Genomic DNA, 6,857 nt, shown 5'->3' on the forward strand with positions numbered 1-6,857 from the left:
CTAATAATTAACGAGAAGAAAACAAAATACATGCCGGTTATTGCTCAACGTGGATAACATCCTGCAAATATCCGAATAAATGAGTATTCTTTCGAGTGTGTCGACAGTTTTATATACTGTACTTTATATAAGTCTGGTAACAGCCAAAAACGACATCAGCGAGAAGATAAAAAAACGAATAGTGTCAACAAATATATGTTATTTCGGTCTAATAAATCAGAAAAAATTTCGGGTACTATCTCGTCGCACGAAGATATTTATAAATTAAACATTGATTAGACCTGTGCTGATATATAGTTTGGAGAGTTGGATAATTACTAGGGCTGAAGTACGACTGCTTGACATATTCCAGAGAAAAATGCTATGAAGGATAAACGCCGCAAAAAGAGAGGTCAATTAGAAGCCTTTCAGAACTTTTTTTCAAAGTGAGGCTGTTTCTAATTTTATTAAAATATAAATCTTCGGTAGAGAAGCCACGTTGCACAAATAGACTTTACACAACCACCGAAGCAATTGCTGAATATCAAATATGATGGCCTAAAATCGGCCGACAGATCAAAGTTTCGGTGGTTGGATAATGTGACTAAAGATGACAGTGCATCCGAAGACAAGTGGAAGAACTTGGCGCAGGACCGGAGGAGAAGGAGGTGAATCCTAGACCAATTATGACAAGATTGATAACTCAGAAAATATTTTTTTTAAACCTTTGTAATTTAAACTAAAAATAAAAGAGTTTGTTACCGCACAGAATCATTGTATTTAAAGTTTTTAAAACAAATTTTATTTTATTCTGTAGATAGTTAAAATGTTCTTGGAACTCTATCAAATGCTTCTTTTCATGTTGCCCCATTGCAAACACGTTATTTATGTATAGTAGCTATACTTTTTCCGTTTTCAGTGCTTTGGTTTCAAATCTTTCCATGAAAATATTAGCTACAGTCAGATCAATGAGAATTACATAAGTGCTTTATTTACCTGTTTGTAAAACTGAATTATATATTAAATACGTAGAATTTTAGCAATGTTAAATATTGCTCATTTAGTTTTTTTTTTATATTTTTTTTACTAGCTCTTATCGGATGGATGCCTCGTCGAAACTTTGGGTCTTTAACATATGGTTCTATATTATTGTTGAAAGGTTGCAACGGCTTTACATTGAAGTTTTTTTAGAAAGCTGAGTTGTTTTATAATTATTATATATCGTTGGGTCACATTTACTTATTTAAGCAATTACATCTGCTCATTATAATAATTGTGTTGTCCCTTTAAGTGATCATTATTTTCAGTGGACTTGCTTCGCAAATAAATCTAGAATTATTTTATTAAAAACAACCGAGATCCGACATATTATGTGGGGGAGACCTATTTATGCTATAAGTTATTTAAATATTATCTTAATAAATTAGTGTTTTTCAACCTACAATTACACAAAAAAAAAACATATTAAAACGCTCAAAGGTTCATGACACCTTAAGGTGCCCAATGCATACTGGCGATTTTTTTGATGACTTCTGTGTTTATCGATAATTGCACAAAGGGCTTTGAACATTGACTTTATTTAATTAACCACTTTCACAGCTGCATGAAAAATTAGTTTTATTTTCCCAAGAAGGTGTTTGTGGATATAGCAGTGGCTCCAACTTACATCGTGACACGAAGACTATAAATTAGACATGTTTCATTTATAGATGCCGTAAAAGTAGGAGAATTACATGCTGCTATTTGACAGCCCGTATACACATACTACATTATAATATTTTCTATCTTGACCTCTTTAAAGAACTGAAGGCTGGATTTCGTGTTTTGCAGCAAATCTTTAGATGTGAATTAAAAATAATTAGTTATTAATCACGTATTATATTTTTTTTTAATCACTAATATATGTATATCTAACCCCTAATTATTTATAAAAATAATTTAAATTAGTATAATGAATACCAAACATGTCAAGTCTTCGCGTCACGGTATAAGTTAGAGCCATTGTTGTATTAATTAGCTAAGTCCATGCAGCTTCGTGGGGAAAGAAAACTCGTTTTGTATGAAGCTGTGAAGGTGGTTAATTTTATAAAATCAATGTTCTAAGCTCTTTGTAAAGAGATGGTTGATCTTTATTCTACTTTACTCTTTCATAAAGAAGTGTGATAGCTTTCTAGTGGTGAAGTTGTTCGAGCTTAGACTTGAGGTATTACTAATTTTTTTCGAATACCATACTTTCCACTTACTTGTATTTTCCCACAAATGGACAATTCAAACTCTGTTCTCGATACAATTTTTAATGTCTTATACATAATTAATTCTATGTTTTAAAAAAATAAGAGAATATATCATAGGTTCTTAGATTTTTATATTTTCAGAAAAATGTTATAGCATATGAAGGTGATTATTTTAATTATTAAAAATATTTGTTGATGTGTAATAGATATACTAAACAGCACTTTCTTTATAAACTTTTATTCTTTTAAATCGAAGCAGCATTTAAAATGTTAACTTTTTGCTTTTCTAAATAAGAAAAAAAATATATAGGTGATACTATATAATATATTTTAACTGCTCCCTTAATGGCGACCTTTAACAATGTACTTTTTTATGTATTACCATTTGCCAAGGGCGTGTTCATACAGCGGTTGCAATTTGTTGCGGTGAAAACATTTGCGGCATTTTCTCTCACAGCTTTTGTCAGAATCCAGTTTAGAACGAGTTGCCTTTCATGTCTGCCGTAATGGACAGAGATGTGAAAGAATAAATCATTTTTGTGGAAGCATAAATGTGGGCACACGTACATATTATATAAATAATATAAATTAAAATATAATCGAATGGCTTGAGTTTAAAACCATATGAAAATTTGTAATATTATTATCATATATAATATTTTTAATTATAGTTATAAATGATTACAGGAAAACAAAAAAAAATCTGCTTATCTATTTTTCTTCGTCCAAATTTAATTTTTAGGTGTGGTAGTTCCTTAATTAAAATGCATCGTCCTCTCGCAAATGAATCTCGCCTCGTCTTACGTCACTAGCCCCACGGGAAAGTCGACCGGTGACGTCACATCCACACTGATGCCGAATTCTTTGGCAGGATCCAATGTACACATCTGAGTCACGCGCCCGACCAATTGGCACCGTGTCAGCTCGTCTAGTCTTCAAATAGTCTGCAGCGACTGTTTACAGTCAACTCAGATGACACCGCGATTTCGGATTGTCAGGATCACAGTGTAACGTGTGTGTGTAGAGCTTTACTCTAAATGTGTGCACAAAATGTGTAGGAAGCAATGTTCATTTTTGCTTTGGGATTTAGGATGTAAAAATAACAATACAGTTACGTCATGATCTTTGACATTTACGATGTTTTATCTTTGTTGTTTGTTTGGGAGAAAATAATATTACTAGCTATGAAATATCTCTAGCACTCCAGATTTTTATCTTAGCATAATAGGCTATAATGCCTAGAGAACATCATAATATGAAATGCGAGTTACTAATTGTGTGTATTTTAAAATAAAATATTTTGCTTTCCAATGATTGTATTTTAAAATCACTTCAAGGTTTAGTATTTTAAAACCAATCACTTTAATCTGTGGCACAAAACAACTGCTAGTGATTTAATAAGATAAAATTTATAAATTATTTAATAAACATACATTTAAACATTTAATTAAAAACTTGTAAAAAGAACAGACACAAATCATTACTATAAATCAGAAAATATTAATATCTCGATGCACAGTATTGAGCAGTCGGACGGTCATTGCCAGAAAAAAGTTGGCAAATGCTCCAGTCCTAGACTTTATGGGCAAGAACAGTGGACGCGACCGAAAACAATGACCGCTTTCCGGAGTCCACATTTGGAACTGTTCGCGCACTGTATAGTTGTCAACTATGCCTTTGAGCAATTTTCAAAAGTGTTTTAATATAAAAATACTTCTGCGAGTTGACAATGAAACGTATCCCAGCGCTTCCAAAATAGCACTAAGAAACAGGAACGGATAGTAACCATATTCCTTTAAGAATAAATACCGAAGGAATTTACGCTGTACTTTTTCGGACCGCAATTCATTGGGTTAACTCATAACAGAGCCAGCTTAAGTATGCTGCAAGCTAAGGCATCATAAAGAGTGCGCAATATTGAAGTATTCCTTATATCGCGCGTTTCTCAAGATAAATCCCAGCATCTTTATCGATCTGCTTTGTCTTTGTAATGTGCAGGCTGAATTTCTAGTTCTTTTTAAAAGTCGAAACTAGGATCTTTAGTAAAGAAAGGCCTGTCTAGAAATATATGCCGAAATGCTAGGAGAAGACCGCCGGCAGCAAGACATGTCTTAATAATGAAAGGCTATCGAAAACCCAATTTCCACAGTATATATCTTATTTTGAATACATATTTTGAGAGGTAGAAAAGTATCAACCAAATTAAAACAGAATTACTTTTACAAAACGTATACAAACTCTGCCATCACTCTTCTAAATGAATAGGGCAGTAACGTGAAATGGATAACAAGCGTTAAATACATAGGCTTACACATGCGCCCCAAGTCTTAATATAATAACATATTTTGAAACTTCGTTTTAAAGGGCTTGCCACAATGGCGACCTTTACTTATTTTCTTAGAAAGAGCGCGCTAACTATAAAAAATAAATTACTTAGGTCCATTTTAACATATGCCTACCCCATGTGGGATAACACCAGTAATAATATTATTTCCACCGATAAAAACTAGAAATATCATAGCTAACGCAGATCAGGGTAAGGCAGGGACAATTTTTATATATCATACGAACTCACTAAAAAAGTTAACATTTTAAAATTGAACACAAAGAGCAATAAGAAACGTAGAATCATTTGCTGTAAATAACGACTTAATTTGCAAATAAGCTCAAAAGAAGGAGTGTCAATCAAAACTTAAAAAAATGCAATTTATACATTATTTAAACACCTTTTTGTAATTTGCAATCATTACTTAACAAATTTTCTTATCTTGATTATCTTTTGAGTAATTCGCAAACAATTTAGATGACCGCTAAAATTCATTAGATAAAAAATCCCTACAATTTCGATTAGCTATCGCCTCATCAGTTTGTTACCGCCATTTAGTAAAATATTTGTAAAATATCTCTTGGTAATAAAATTATTACCGTATAGTCCGGCTTTCGCGGAAATCACTCGACAACACATCAACTTAATAGTACAAAAAAGCATTTGCGCTAATTTTAATATGAACAAGCCTTTTAATGTTAGATATAGAAAAAGCTTTCGACACGATATCACATGACGATTTGATTCAAAACCTACACAAATATAAGAGCCTTAACTACCTGCCACCCTTAATACGCTCATACCTAATAATGAAAGAAGTCATGTTGTTTCACTAAATATTAAACACTCGATACCGCATTAAATTCCAGCTACAGTTATATACGAGCGATATCCGAAAAATAAAAAATATAGAAAACAACTTCTAGAGTACAACAAAAATATTTGAGGACATACACTGCACAAACATACCTTGACATTACAAATATTTTATTAATTATACACTAATATTTCAATAGTCACTATGTTTTTATTTTAATTATTAATCACAATATGTATCTGTGGGACTAGAAAAATGAAAGAAAAATGAATCTGTGATGATCGTTTGGATATAAATATATATGAATCGCTAATTTTAATCTCCCTAACACTATAGAAATTAAAAAACAACAGGGTCTATATATGATATGAACCCAGGTCTTTCAAGTATCAGTCACTGTCGTAAATCACTGGTCTATTGTGCTGATTTGCTTGGATGGCTTGAATGCAACTATTAAGCGAAGACTGGCTGCCCAAGGCCTGCTGTTGATGCTGCTGATTTACAGGACAATAGAAAAGTGTTTTGAATTTGAATTGTATATCAAACTTATCCTCGTATTTTACGAATAATATTTCTAAATTTGTGTTCTTTATATACTTACATGTGATATAAAAATATTTTTGACAACATGAGATTTAAAATAGTTTGTGAAACAACATCTCCCAGGACAGAATTCACTGAAAAAGTTTATTAACTATTCGAATACATTTGTAAAGCGGTTACTGTACATAAATGGTGCTGTGCATACTTTGTGTTATATGTATAATACACTTATTTGTACAAAAGATTGTATCTTATTTTATATTCAATTTCCATCTTCGCCGTCGCGCAAACAAACACGCAATAAAATATAAAAATAGACCAAACGCCAAATTTCAAGATTTTTACAGCTTTTTTCCGGTTAGAGTGAGTGCTTTTTTTGCGACGGCCGTGGGGGGTTTTTTGTGTCATAAAATAGCACCCCAGCAGTAATTTTCAGTCGGAAAATATATTAAAACAGCCAAGCAATTACAATGAAAGGCGTTTCGTTTTTATAACCGTGATGTGTGCGTGTATTAATTTCAATTTGGGATTTGACGAAAACATGTTTTGTACGAGTGCGCCAGGGCCGGACGAGGAAAACATGTAGAAGCTTTTTTTTATTTTATTGTAATAAAGGACAATCTTGATAATTCGCTTTATATCGCCTTTGATTCAAACAAAGACAAAGCTCATTCATAGAGAGATAGAATATTGTACAAAGCGAAAAATCTTGATAAAAACTTATTGCCTTGCAATGAAAGAATTTTGCCAACGAGGGCTTCAAATTAAATAAAAAAAATAAGAAAACTTCCATTTTTTATAAAAAAATATTAGTGGTGGCATTTGTGAATAAATCGAATATATACATATAATAGTTATAAAAATTAAGGTTATTTTATAAAATCATAGAGCAATTTAATTTTAGTCTGATGTACATATGTCTGAGACGTTACATCAGACTAAAATTACATCATCCCTG

Source organism: Plectrocnemia conspersa, unplaced genomic scaffold (genome assembly GCF_051122295.1).
Source record: "Plectrocnemia conspersa isolate PC_06_02 unplaced genomic scaffold, ASM5112229v1 ptg000008l, whole genome shotgun sequence".
In the NCBI taxonomy this organism is placed as follows: domain Eukaryota; kingdom Metazoa; phylum Arthropoda; class Insecta; order Trichoptera; family Polycentropodidae; genus Plectrocnemia; species Plectrocnemia conspersa.